Source organism: Geotrypetes seraphini, chromosome 12 (genome assembly GCF_902459505.1).
Source record: "Geotrypetes seraphini chromosome 12, aGeoSer1.1, whole genome shotgun sequence".
NCBI lineage: Eukaryota > Metazoa > Chordata > Amphibia > Gymnophiona > Dermophiidae > Geotrypetes > Geotrypetes seraphini.
This window is the reverse complement of record NC_047095.1, coordinates 28,382,710-28,397,920: the sequence shown is the minus strand read 5'-3', so window position 1 is coordinate 28,397,920 and position 15,211 is coordinate 28,382,710.

Here is a 15,211-nt window from a genome sequence, read left to right as displayed (position 1 = left end):
ATTAGAATGCCACTTAGTGCGATTCTACATGGCGCAAGTACCTTTTGTAGAATCGCGCTTAGCGCCTGTGTGTATCACTTAACTTAGGTGCGCCTATTTAGGACAGCTAAACCCAGGCCTAAATGTCTATGCCTAAGTTGCGCGCACATCGGGCATAGTCTATAATGATGCACAGAACTTTTAGGAACACCTTCAATCCGTCTCTGGCCATGCCCCCTTTCAAATTCACGCACTTCAACTAGTGCATATTTTTATAGACTCGCGCTTTCTGAGTTGTGCTTATAACTTTTAATTAATGCCATTTAGCATCAATTAAGAAGTGTTAATTGGTAATTATTAACATCAATTGTGTCAATTAATCAATTAAATTATGCATGCATATTGGCTACATGTATGCACACAACCTTAAAAACATAAAAACTGCCATACTGGGACAGACCGAAGGTCCATCAAACCCAGTTTCCTGTTTTCAACAGTGGCCAACCCAGGTCCCAAGAACCTAGCTAGATCCTAAGTAGCAAAACAGATTCTATGCTGCTTATCCTGAGGATCAGCAGTGGATTTCCCCAAGCCATCTCAATAATGGCCTATGGACTTCTCTTTTAGTAAATTATCCAAATAATTTTTAAACCCTGCTAAGCTAATTGATTTCACCATTTTTTTCTGGTAATGAACTCCAGAATTTAATTCCATGCTGTGTGAAGAAATATTTTCTTTGGTTTGTTTTAAATTACTTCTAATTATACCATACCACTTCTTATACTCCACAATTATCAACAAGGAATCATTGCAGTTTACAACAAGATTAATAAGGATTCATACAGTAACATCAAGGATCAGACAGTATTGGATTCAAGTCCTGGATTACAGTGAGAATAGATGTGCCTTTAGTGATTTCCTGAATTGAAGGGAGGGAGGGATCTGTCACAAGTATTTTTGGAAAAAGTAAACAAGTGATTTACGTCTTCTATTTCCACTCCACTCAGTATTTTATAGACCTCTATCATATGACCTCTGAACTGTCTCTTCTCCAAGCTGAAAAGCTCTAGCCACTTTAGCCTCTCCTCATAGGGAAGTCATCCCACCCCTTTTATCATTTTTGTCGCCCCTCTCTGTACTTTTTCTAATTGCAATACAACTTTCTTGAGAAACAGTGAGATGCTGTTCAACGTCCCTCGTTAAGTTTGATCGGATCTGTTACACCCTGAGGCAGCAGAATTGCAAAACGCTGGCCACCGTCGGTGTACCGATCAACTACAGATAAGTGGAAGTGTTTTCCTCTATCTTTAAATACATATCAACAGCATCAAGCAATGCTTTTATCTATTCACAACATTACAGAGGTTTTTTGCCAGTGAGGTTATCGCCTAACCACCTGTAAACCACCATTGTGGTGGTGGGAGGGCCTCGGTCTGAGGCTTTTTCCTCTGTATGTTGTTTATGATTTAGCTTGCAAGGTACCACAGACGTCCTCTTTAATCTTTGTGAAAGTGTTTATTCGACATATCAGTTATTCACAATACTTGAGTTTTTGGGCTTTCTCTCATTAATCCATGCTTATGTATGAGGGGATGCTGAAATGTTCTCAGCCCAACCAATCAACTTCCTAAATTCTGAGTATTATTTTGCCACCGTAGTTGAAAAGTGTGCATCTTATTTTGTTAAGTGCCCATCTGCAGAAACAAAATTCTGTGTTTTGACATTGTTTCAGATCATTAATTGAACCATGTCTACATCATTCTCTTCTTGGTTGGGCTGAGAACTTTTATTTATTTATTTATTTATATACCACTTATTTCCTAAGTGGTTTATATTCAGGTACTTTATCATATTTCCCTATCTGTCCCGGTGGGCTCAAACTCTATCTGGTGTACCTGGGGCAATGAGGGGATTAAGTGACTTGCCCAGGGTCACAAGGAGCAGCGAGGGATTTGAACCCACAACTTCAAGGTGCTGAGGCTGTAGCTCTAACCCTTGCACCACACCCTCTTATATGTTCTGCCATTTTGTTCTTTATAATAGTCTCTATCATTTTGCCTGTGAATGTGAGAGAGTGATTTACCTCAAAAGAAGGGGGAGTGATTTCTTTTTTTTCCCCTTCTAGCAATTTTCCCCTGACAGCCTGAGGACGAAACGTGGCCATATCAGGTTCGGCTTATTGAATAAATAGCAGTTTCCTTGATATAATTGGTCTGTTCTGTGTTTCTGTCTGTGAGAATAGTCACAGATCATCCCCCCTACGTAGAATTGCGCTAAGTGCCAGTGCGTGTCATAACTTTTAGGTGCATCCATTTAGGCCAAGGAAAACCAGGCCTATGTATCTGCACCTAACTTGTGCACGCATTGGGCGTATTCTATAACAGTGTGCATAAAGTGATGCGCTGGGGTGGGGCCTAAGGCATTGCTGAGAGTGGCCGGCGGAGGAGCAGAAGGGACTGAGCACCCCTCCTGCTCCTAACCTAAAGGTAGGGGGAGCGGAGGGTGACGGCGGGGGAGGGGGGACCCAACCCAGCCCAACGGCAGGAGGGAGTGGGCATCCCTCCTGCCGTATCAGTTTGCACAAATCATTTGTATGCAAACTTGATAGTGAATCAATCGCTGTTGGCCAGAGAACTGGCCAAAAGCGATTGAGTCGCTGTCTTTAGTGAATCTGGGCCTAAGCTGTATGTGCATATCAGCTGTGTGAGCCAATTTGTGCTCAAAACTTAAGGCACATATAGAGAATTTGGGGGTGAACATCTAATGCTGACCACAAGTGCTAATGTAGATATGCTAACTTTAGTGCAGGAATGCCCAAAACAGGCCCCCCTCATAAAATATTTTTAATGCATGGTTAGCGCATGTACATTTGGCAGTTACCACATGACACCTGACAGTGACCCGTGTTGCACTATTTTAAGCTGCATTGTTAATAGGTGTGTGTGTGTGGGGGGGGGGAGTTTCTTTGGTTTTATTGAATTGTAAACCACATTGGCGCCTCATTTTAGACATATTGTAGCATATCAAGCAATATAAATAAATAAATATGTTAGCACCCGACCCAGTTTAGTAAAAGAGTCCCAAAGTTAAGAAAAAGATTATTTGAATATTAGGCCCATTATTTTTCTGAGTGTACTAAAATTGTTTGAATTGAAATTTACATATCTACATGGCATAGATTCAATGAGTTGAGTCTCTTTCATTTGGAAGGAAGCTCTGGAATGAGAAGGCACAGGATGACGTTAAGAGGTGATGGGCTCAGGAGTAATCTAAGGAAATACTTTTTTTAAATAAAGGGTGGGGGTGGAGAAAGAGACTGTGTCTGAATTCAAGAATGTGTGGGATAGGCACGTGGAATCTCATAGACAGAGAAAGAGATAATGGTTACTGCGGATGGGCAGACTGGATGGGTCATTTGACCTTTATCTGCCATCATGTTTCTATAATACAAAGAAAGATGAGTACATGACAATACAGAAACAATAATTATAGTATATGTATATAGATGGTATAGGGGTCCTTTTATTAAGGCACACTAAAGATTAGCGCACGCTAAATGCTAAGGCATCCATTGTATTCTATGGGCGCCTTAGCATTTAGTGTGCGCTAATCTTTAGCGCGTGCTAAATCAGTTAGCGCACCTTATAAGGACCCCATAAATAGGTATTCTTCACATATATTTAGTTCATGTATTGTAACACCACTACTGAAGCTCAGGTATTGTAACACCTTTACGGAAGCTCATGCAAACCGCTCTGAATTGACTCCCCGGTCATTAGTAGCGGTATATAATCTTCCAATAAACAATGTTTCTGTTTCTATGTTCCTATGTTACATGATGTTATTAGTAAGGATGTGTTTTGGATCTTGGTGTATTATATCAAGGCAAGCACATGCTTATATGTGCTTTTATGAAACAGGTTCCTAGACTGAATCCCAGTAATGCACAAATGCTTCTGTTCAAAGCTACAGCTGGTCCCAGGCAGATGCAACTTTCTGTGTGTGCTTTGTTCACCATTGTGTGTATTTTCTAAAGTACTCACGGGCCTCACAGCTCTGCCCCTGGGAACAGACACACATGCCATTTCCCACCTGTAAACCATTCTTTACAAGCTGGAAATATCTTATGAAATTACCCCCATAGTGTATACTATAAGAAGTGATACATTCACTCACCATAAGGCAAAGAGACAGAATTGCACCAGAAATTAATTAAAAATTTAGTGTAAATGATGGCAGTCATTTGAACAGCGTGCAACTGTAACAAAGCTGCCAAATTTCTGTAATTAAGGATTAATATATTAAATCACTGCAGGCCCTATTTACTTAGGATCTGTGCCACAAGGATAGTACAGGGCAAAAATCCCCTTCAAACCCAGTTGGCATTATAGAGTTACTTTTAAAGCTGTTTTAAAGCTGACTTATTACAGGAAGAAACAAGATCTGGGGACAGTACTGTGCACGGAGTTATAAGGAAGGTGTATGGCATAAGCATAGCATAGCAGATGTGTGAGCTGGCTTGAAACAGCCTGGCAATGAGTAACCAGGTGCTCAGTTTCAACTAAGTCTTCCAGACGCACTTTAGCAAGCACAGTAAATTAATGAGAAAAAAAAAAATTAGATTTATAGGAGCTCCAGTGGCGTATTATGTGGGGGTGGACCGCCCTGGGTGCCGTCTTAGTGGGGGCACCAGCACATCTCCATCCCCCACGCCAAGCTCGTGCCCTTCCTTCCCCACCCCCCTGCACCTCTTTAAAGATCTTCGCCAGCATGAGCAACTATTCTAGCCTGGCTGCTCGCGCCGGCCTGAAATGATTTCCGGGTCACGGGGCAAGGAAGTGGGAATGCCAGTGCAAGCAGCAGGCCGGAGAAGTTGCTCATGCAGGCGAAGATTTAGAGATAAGGGGGTGGGAAGGGAAGGCATGAATGTGGCGGGGGGCATAGAAAATGCAGGGGGGAGGCGGAGAGGAGGGTGTGGGGGATGCCACCGCCCCGGGCGTCTCCTGCCCTCGCTATGCCATTGAAGGGCCCTTTGACTAAGCTGTACTAATAAATGTGCCCATACACAGGCCTTTCCCACGTGCTAAGCTCATTTCAAGCGTAGCATCAAAAAGGGCTCTTTCAGTTTGTTTCTGGCCGTGTGTTAATGTTAGCATTAGCTTGTGGCTATTTCAAAAAATTACTCCAGGAGCTCTTAACACCTTCTGTTTAGTAGGCGCTAAGGGCTTCAACGTTATGGACGCACTAACCAGGTAGTTCACCGATAATGTCAGTGTGCTAGCTGGTTAGCATATCCACACCCATTCTTTGCCCCTGACATGCCACCTCCCCAAGAAAAACCTAAGAAAAATTAAATATTGTTCATTTAGGCCCAAATTCTATAAAAGACGCCTAAAGATAGAAGCCCAGATTGGTGTTCCTAGGAGATCTAGGTGCCTAACTCCCCCCCCCTTTACTAAACCACAGTAGAGGTTTCTACCACAGCCCGGAGTGCTAAATGCTCCGATGCTGCTTCGACAATCAAAGAATTACTACCGTGGCTTAGTAAAAGAAGGCCTTAATTATTTAAAAAGCTTAATCAGCGGTGATAACAAACAACGAGCAGTTCATAATTGGCTTCAATTAAAATTGGCTTCAATTAAAATGAATCAGGTGGACGATGCCTAACTCAGTAGGCACCTACCACTTTCAGGTAGGCGCCTACCAGAAAGTAGACATGGTTGGGGTGAATCTTGGGTGTGTTTTGCGTGTATGTTTTTTATTCAATGATGCCTTTATTGATTAATTAATATCCTTTTTTTTTTTTTTTTTCCTCTTCTTTTTCTTCTTCCCCTCCCTTTGTTTTTTCCCTAATTTATGTTTTTTTCCTCCATCAAGAGAAAAATTTGTAACTTTTCCCCCCCTTTCCCTCTTTTCATGTTTGTTTTTAACATTATATATAGGGATCTTTTCTGTTTTATGTAATTATTTAACAAATATTTATTTAGCTGTTATTAATGTACTACTAATATGACTATGTGTTCCCTTATAATCTGTTTTTAACTGTACATCGCTTAGAATGTTTTAAATAGGCGATTCATCAAAAATAAAGTGAACTTGAACTTGAACTTGAACTATGAACCTAAAGTGGACTTAGGCATCAGTATTTAGATCAAGAAAACCCTAGTGTAAATAAGGGGCATCTAAGGTTCAGGTGCATACCGGTGCCCAAGTCCACCCTAGGCGCTGCTAGGCATGATTCTATAAATGGCGCCTAATTTAAGACTGTCATGCGCTATGCACCCTCAGTGCCTATGTTTTAGGATTGGGCCTTAGTGCACGCAGATGGCAAAACTAACACAGAACACTTCAGCATGTCCCACAATGGCTCATTTTGCAAGCATTAGGGCATGTTTTATTACCTAATGCAGCTTAGTAGAAGGGCCCCATAGCAGAGAATGTCATGGTGACAAAATTCATCATCATTCCCATCCCCATGGATAACTGTGGGAAACTCTCCCCATGTCATTCTTTAAGGAGATAGGGAAGAGCTAGAGCAGGGGGTCTCCAAAGTCCCTTCTTGAGGGCTGAATCCAGTCGGGTTTTCAGGATTTCCCCAATGAATATGCATTGAAAGCAGTGCATGCACATAGATCTCATGCATATTCATTGGGGAAATCCTGAAAACCCGACTGGATTCGGCCCTCAAGGAGGGACTTTGGGGACCCCTGAGCTAGAGTATGCCTGGGCACAACCATTGACCCTCAAGCCTTACATTGGACAATGCTGGTGTAGAAGGACTGAGGTTGAGATAGACACTAAAGAATGACACCGGACGGTTAGAACATAAGACCATAAGCGTTTCCATACTGGGACAGACCAAAGGTCTATCAAGCCCAGTATCCTGTTTCCAGTAATGGTCAACCCAGGTCACAAGTACCTGGCAGAAACCCAAAGAGTAGCAACATTCCAGAGCTGATACTGTAATGTTATAACGCCTCATTCCACCATTGTCTAAAAGCCAGCCTCATCAATGATGTCACAATGGCTTCATTATCCTATACTTGGCTAATATAAGAATCAGAGTATGAATAGGCGCAGCTGCTGATCCTCAGGCCTTGCATTGACGAATGCTGGTGTAGAAGGACTGAGATTGAGATAGACACTAATGAATGACACGGGATTGTTTCCCACAGTCATCCACGGGGTCGGGAACGGTGATGAATTTTGTCACCATGTCATTCTCTATCCCATAGTTCTGTTTCAACGTGTTTGAATGGTCTTCATTTCTTATTAAGAAACTCAGCAACATTATCTCATGCACATACATACACAATACACACATCCATGCTTACGTCCCCTGCCCTTAATGGCTGTTCTATTGACCTATTTCTCCTATCTAAATTCTTTCTTCCAGTCATTCCCCAATTTTTCTCACGCCTTCCTCTGGTTCCTATTAATGATGAGTAAATTTTCAAACTTTTTTTTTACGGATTTCCAGATATTTTTTAATAGAGGTTTCTTGAACACATGTTGGAACTTTTTAACACATGTTAATTAAAGTTATGTGCAATATTTAATAGATTTAATGTGTGTTAAATTAATTTAGTCTGCACCAAAAATGTAACCCACACTAATAAACCAAATGCACACTAGTAGATGCACATCTGTAGCTCTCAAAACTCCCCTTCCCTGTCTTGTCTCTCATTCTCTCATCCCTTATGTTTCCAGTCTCCCTCCACCTTCCTGCCCAAGTTATCACTATTTCCACATTCTACTTATCCTTTCTCTGTTTCCTCTTATCTTCATTCCTTTAATGTTTTCTTTTTTTCTGCTTCTCATTTTTTCTCCAAGTTTCTATTGCCAGAGACATCAGCGTCATGTTCCCACTGGATCATGGCATATCAAATGGACTCTTCTTAATCCTCAACAATTGTAGTATCAGTACTTTTGATATTAGGACTAGAGAATGACATGAGGACAGGGACGCACAGTAATCCATGGTAACAGTAATAATTTTAAAAAGAATTCTGAGGATAGTATCAAAAGAGTGCAGGGAGTGGTGGGGATGAAGTTTGAGTTTGCAGGAATTTAGACAAACTGAGTCATTCTCTACTGTTTAAATCATGCTGCATAAGTTTGGGCGGAAGCCAGGCTGTAAGAGTGTTCCAGGATCTTTGTGTGGATGAAAAGACATAACAGTATTTTGATTAAAATTTAAAAATATACATGTAATATTTTTCTTTGGTTAAAGACCTACAAAATATCATACATAATATATGAAACTGTAAAACATGCAGGGGTGGGGGTCAGCGCTTATGGAGACAGGGTGGGGATGGGGGATCAAAACTTGGGACAGAGTGCAGAAGGAATTTGAGTTATGGGGTGGGGATATATACTCACACTTTTCAGGGAAGGGGTAAAACGCGGACCTTACGGACCTCGCGGATCTAAAACCACACGTCCTTAAAAATCTGAGGTCCGTGCATTGACAAGCCCGCCTTTTAGCTTGTTTTACCCAGACCCTTATTCCATCGCTTTCCCTGCAGCTCAGGCCCCTGGCTCTGCCTTCCCTAATGGCTAAGGAGGGAGGAGGCGCACCGTGGCTTTTGCTAATTATCCCGATCGTCCCTTCCTCCAGATTTCTCCCTCCTCACTGATTCTGAGAGCCCCCGCGATATGACACATGATGGCAAATAGCTAGGTTGGGGGAGGGGTTAAAAAATATGTGCAGTGCATCTGACCTCAAGGACCTCACGGATCTGAACTGCACAGTGCACATCCTTAAAAATCTGAGGTCCACGCCACTTTTAATCTCTGGCTCTGACAGACCTCTATGACATTTTAGTTGCTGACAGATCCTAATGCTTTTCCCTCCCTATGCTGAGACTAAAAGTGACACAGACCTCAGGGCAAAAGTTTTGCCGCTAGTCTCAGCATAGGGAGGGAAAAGCATTAGGATCCATCAGAGCTAAAATGTCAAAGAGGTCTGTCAAAGCCAGAAACTACAAGTGGCACGGACCTCAGATTTTTAAGGACGTGCAGTTTTAGAGCCGCGAGGTCCGCATTTTACCCCTTCCCCACTTTTCAGATAATTGTAATCCAAACCCATTTGCATCTTACCTCCATAGTCCAGTCGAGTATGAGGGGGTGGGCACATAATCCATTCAAACTCAGGGCATAGGCTGAGGCCAGGAGGTCAGAGAGGCACCACAATCTCTGCTGTGATCTCTGAAGTAATCAATAATACACACCACAGCAGAAGTGCAACCAAAAGATCGTTTGCTCCTCTGAAAAGATTGAAACTGCCAACATGTCCAAGAATGCACAAAAGAAGCTTGAACTATGTACATTGATGAAAGTAATGAATTATTTTTGTAGTCCACCTTTGCTATCAAAAAAATCTCTTGTCTCTTCCCAGACCTCAGGAATTTCTGATTCTTTCACTTGACCCCTTCATTTTTCCATTCCTCCGCCCCAGTGGGTTATCCTCTAAATACCCACTGCTCTCTCTTCTACTGGGAACAAGACTCTCTTGTCTCCTGTTTCCCCAATCTTGAGGTATCTTTTTCTCCCTTGCATCCCCCTCTCTTTGAAGGTAAGAGTCTTGTGACTCTTTTTCTTCTGCTTTTGAGCAGAAATCTAATCCTTATCTCTCCAACAAATTCACACGTTCCCTGATGTCTGAGAAGAACCTCCCTTGCTCCCAGGGTTTTGGTGGAAGATGGAATCCTTCTGGTCATATGCACTCATTTTTTTATACACTTCATCATTCCCACCCAAAGGAAAATATTTCCCCTTCACACAGTGGGTAGACCTCAAGTGGACCTTCACCTCACTCCTCCCCAGCAACCCACTATGTCACTATGGACTCTTTTCCCTTTCAACTTTGCTGGTAGCTGAATTCCAACAGAGTGGAAATTCTATAGGTGCTACATAAACTAAACTAAACTAAACCTCACACTTATATACCACATCTTCTCTATAAGGATAGAGTTTAAGAAAGGAAAATATAATAAGAATTAGTGGTTATATAGAGAGCAGCTGAATTTACATTTTTGAAAATACGTTTTCAGATGTTTTAAAAATAATTGGAAAGAGCCCAAATTACGCAGCTGGACAGGAAAGTTATTACAAAGCTCAGTAATTTTAAAGTAGAGAGATTTCTCTAATTTTCCAATATAGATAATGCCTTTTAACGAGGGTAAAGATAATTTAAGTTTTTGGATAGATCTGGTAATATCAGGTCTCACAGAGTTCCAGGATAGAGGAATTAAAGGGGGAAGAGTGCCATGCAAGATCTTAAATGTTAGGCAGGCACATTTAAAGTAAACTTTAGAGATTACTGGGAGTCAGTGAAGTTTTAACAAAAGCAGGGAAACATGATCATATTTGTCTTTTGAAAAGATCAACCTAGCTGCAGTATTTTGGATCTGTTGCAGTCTTTGAAGACTTTTCTTGGATAGACTTAGATAGACCGAATTACAGTAATCCAATCTCGAAAGAATGATTGATTGTACGAGAACAGCAAAATGTTGTTGGTGGAAGCAGGATCTCACTTTCCTCAGCATATGGAGACTAAAGAAGCATTTTTTCACCAGAGAATTAAGATGGTCATTGAATGAAAGTGTTGAGTCTATAATGACACCCAAAACTTTACTTGAGAATTCAATTTGCAGTGAAGATCCAGATGGCAATGAAATGGACGAAGGCAATTGATCTAGTTTAGGGCCAAGCCACAGTAGTTTGGTTTTGGACTCATTTAGCTTCATTTGTACAGTAATGGCCCAAGATTGAAGTTTCATTATACATGCTAATATATTTTCAGCGAGGTTTGTGAGATTCAAATCTATCTCATGAAGGACAAAGATGTCATCTGCATATGTATAATGTTTCAAAGGTGATAGATGGAAAAGTTTTAAAGTAGACATATAGATGTTGAAGAGGATAGGGGATAGAGATGCTTCAGTTTGAAAGGAAAAGTCTATATGTTACCTCTCTGAATTTTGGTAAATCCTTTGATAGCGTTCAACATTGAAGTGTGATAAACCAGAGTGTGAATGTAACAGTTTTAACTGGAGCAGGCTAAGAACCAGTCTGTCAGATATACTGGATGGTCGGAAACATTGAGATTGAATTGTATTCTACTTCTATATCTAGATTATTGCAACTCTTTATATTGCAATATTGCAATATCACAAAGAAAGGACTTCAGAGGCTACAGCTACTCCAGAACACATCGGCTAGACTGACTTTCCATAAGGTCCGATTTGAGAGGGCCAGTCCGCTGCTGATAGAACTACACTGGCTGCCATTTAAGTATAGAAATCAATTTAAAATTGCATGTATGGTTCATAGGGCTATATATGGAGAAAGTTCATCTGGGGTGACTTCAGCCATCCAAGTTTCACACTGCTTCTATAACTCAAGAATGACTCAGCGTATAAATGACCATTTTCTGTCTCCACGTCAAGTTCATAGGAATTCACTCTTCGAAGCCACCTTTGAGTTTCAAGGCCCTAAAATTTGGAACTGCCTCCCGATCTGCTTATACCTCTTCCTATCGTCAATTTAGGAAGGTCCTAAAAATGTATCTGTTTTCATTATAGTCTTGCTATGATTCATAATGTCTATTTTCCTAACCTTATTAATCTTATGTAAGCCACAATGATGTAAGCAGTTGACATTTGTGGGGTATAAGAAACAATATGGTATGGTATGTACGCATCTCAAAGGGTTCTATAACATGCAGAGGTCATATTTTCCTTCTATTGAAAAGTTTGACAGGAAGTTATGCATGAGTTTCAAAGGACACAAGGGCATTTGGAAGTGCATGGGAACATTTTTGGTTCAGTTCATCTTTAGACCACAAAAGTCTTCATTTTATTTGTTGCATCTGGTTCCATCAAAATCAAAGTGGAAACAATTTTGCATTCCTACTGGCTGTTGGGAGTCAGTGATCAGATCAATTTTCCAAGTTCCATCAATACTCCAATGTCTCTTATTGTACTTGGGTGCACAAAATTTGTTAGCTGAGCAAATGTTATCCGGGAGAGCAATTGGCAATTGGGGAATAGGGCGTGGCAGCAACCATTTCCTTTCAGTACTAGAGAGAGGAAAAGACTCAAAGGCACAGCAGAGAGGTAAAAGCAGCAGCAGCAGCAAAGGAATGAAGATCCAAGGACCCCCTAAGAAAGCAGACAGCAGAGGAAGAATAACATCTACACACAAAAACATTGATGACAATGGATTTAAATTGACAGTGGCGAGTCGGAGCAGGATGGTGGATCACTTATATCATGTGAAAGCAATGTAAGATAGAGAGGGGAGGTGATGGCAGAGGAGAAGAGCACAGCAAAAGCTTTGTGCCAGAACACTTCCCGACAACACAACATGAGGCAACTTATAAAACCTAATCTTGAACCGTAAGCCAAAGCATGTTTAGGTTTTTATTTATCTATTTAAAAACACTTTTAGCCCGCATATCCAGACAATCTATGCGGATTACAAAAATACGTGCACAGATTAGTAAACAATGTAAGCTCCAGCACTAAATTAATAAAATTTATATAGGAATGAAGATACTGTCAAATAACACACTCGGCTGAAAGAAATTATCTTACAGCTTTGCTAAACTTCATTCAAGTGAATTTCAGACTTGATGTTCACTGGTCCTCAGCGGGCCACCACACACTCGAAAGCTCTCACTGTGTATGGCTTTACGCTCCCACTCGTCATAGGAACCAGCTCGGCTTTCAATTTGCATTCAAATATATAAGTAATTAAATATGAATACTAAAAGTACTTAGCTTCTAGTAAGATGCTGTGTAGGGAGGATTTATTCTTAACACCAACATGTTTCGCTGTTTGAATCGATGGGCTTTATCAAGATTCCCACTCCCTTTTAGTAACTTTCAACCACCATTGCATTTTCACATTCATGCAATGGTGGTTGAAAGTTACTAAAAGGGAGTGGGAATCTTGATAAAGCCCATCGATTCAAACGGGCAAAACATGTTGGTGTTAAGAATAAATCCTCCCTACACAGCATCTTACTAGAAGCTAAGTACTTTTAGTATTCATATTTAATTACTTATATATTTGAATGCAAATTGAAAGCCGAGCTGGTTCCTATGACGAGTGGGAGCGTAAAGCCATACACAGTGAGAGCTTTCGAGTGTGTGGTGGCCCGCTGAGGACCAGTGAACATCAAGTCTGAAATTCACTTGAATGAAGTTTAGCAAAGCTGTAAGATAATTTCTTTCAGCCGAGCAGATTAGTAAACAAACATAAAACAGCACAATTTATTTAAAAAATTGCAAAAATCATATTAAAAAGAGCAAGACTAATGATTTAACAACTCAGTCGAACATTTCAAAAAGCTTTCTGAAAAAAATAAGGTTTGTTTTTTTTCTCTTTATTGACTTTAATTGCTAATTGCAATATTCTTTTGAAAACACTTTTAAACCTTTTCTGGCGCATTAACAGGAATACTTGTTTCAAAAAATGTATTTAGTAGAATATTCCCCTATATAATAATCATCTAAATTATTACTCAACATGCATTGAGAGCAGAACTAAAAAAAAATGTTTCAATTCCTAATGTATCCCCCCAAAACGGAGAAAAGACCTCAGTGTCTTAGGGGGTGCCACAAAGACTCTAACTCCCTCACAGACAAGCTTGTTTCAACACCTCATTGAAGCAGGCAGACAACTCCTTGGTCATAAAAATTCCATATATATGAGTTATCAAACGGTGACTCTAATTTCCAAATCTTCAAAATTAATTCATGCAGTCTTTCATAGTAAATTGTTATACTGTTTAAGGGAAAACGGCAAACTTATCTGCAAAAGAGTTCAGCCTCCTGCAGTGCTGAGTAAAGAAGCAGAATGCTCGCTGATTGGAGTGCATAAGCAATCTTCGTGGCTTTAGTAGAATATTCATCCACACTCTTAATATCAGAAATTATATGCCACGTATCTTTTAGTTTTTAGAAGCGGGAGAGACCTCAGTGTTTCTCAGGAAAATTTCCGGTGAAACCTAACTATGGCAAATACTTCATTGCCATAGAAAAATACATCCTTGGTCTCACAAAACTCCGCTCTAGAATTCACAGTTTCATTTTTCAAGTGATCCTTATTAAATAATTTTTCATAAATATTCAATGTAGTACAAAAATAGGAACTTATCTTAGTAGTTTCTTCCGATATTACAAAATCACCGCAGTCTGCAGTTAAAGACCCAGTGCAGATCTACCACACTTGGAAAGTTGAATTAGATCTCATTTATATATTTCATTTAAATATCCCAACAGGCCCTGTTTCGCATCTCGGCTGCATCAGGGGAATATTTTAAATTAAGAGCTACCGCTTCAATGATTCTCTCCTTGACGAATATCATTTTGGTGTGGTTATATTTATTGAAGATATTCAGCTTGAATTGAAATAATTTTAGTAGAATATTTACACGTATATACACTCTCCCAGCCTAAAAAAGATATCCATAGTGACGTACAATAAAAAAAATCCATTAAGATATGTATATACTAAACCAAAAAACCTATACTGGAAAACAACATATACATATATAGAGGCTCTTTTAAAAAAAGTGTGGTAAGTGTACTTACTGCACTTTAACTGCAAAATTTTAAATATAGGGCTCCTTTTACAAAGGTGCGCTAGCGTTTTTAGCGCATACACCGGATTAGCACACTCTATAGCGCGCGCTAGCTGAAAAACGACCGCCTGCTTAAAAGGAGGCGTTAGTGGCTAGCGCGCGCTATTACGCGCGTGAAGGCCCTAACGCACCTTTGTAAAAGGAGCCCACAGTATGTGGCAAAGCCTGTGCGGTAAAAGCAGGTGATGCACCCAGCAAACATTAAGCACTTCAGGAACTTCAAACACAAACTTGCCTGCACTGGCTGACAGGTCCCTGCCTCAAATTTTTATGTAGGATAGATATAAAAACAAAAATAAAATAGGACTGCTCATCTCAACAATTTTCCAACACTTACAACAGCTGATGAATGAGCCCCATGTTGTTTTTTTTATTAATTCTTTATTCATTTTCAAAAATACATTAAGTGTTAAATATATTCATTCATATTAACAATAAATACATCACTTACAAACAATCATTGATATATTTCATAAATTCTTATCCCTTCCCCTTTCCCATCCCTCCCTCCCATATATTCCATTATCATATAAAACATATAATAATAAACTTCTCCCCCTCCCTATACCTTAAGTT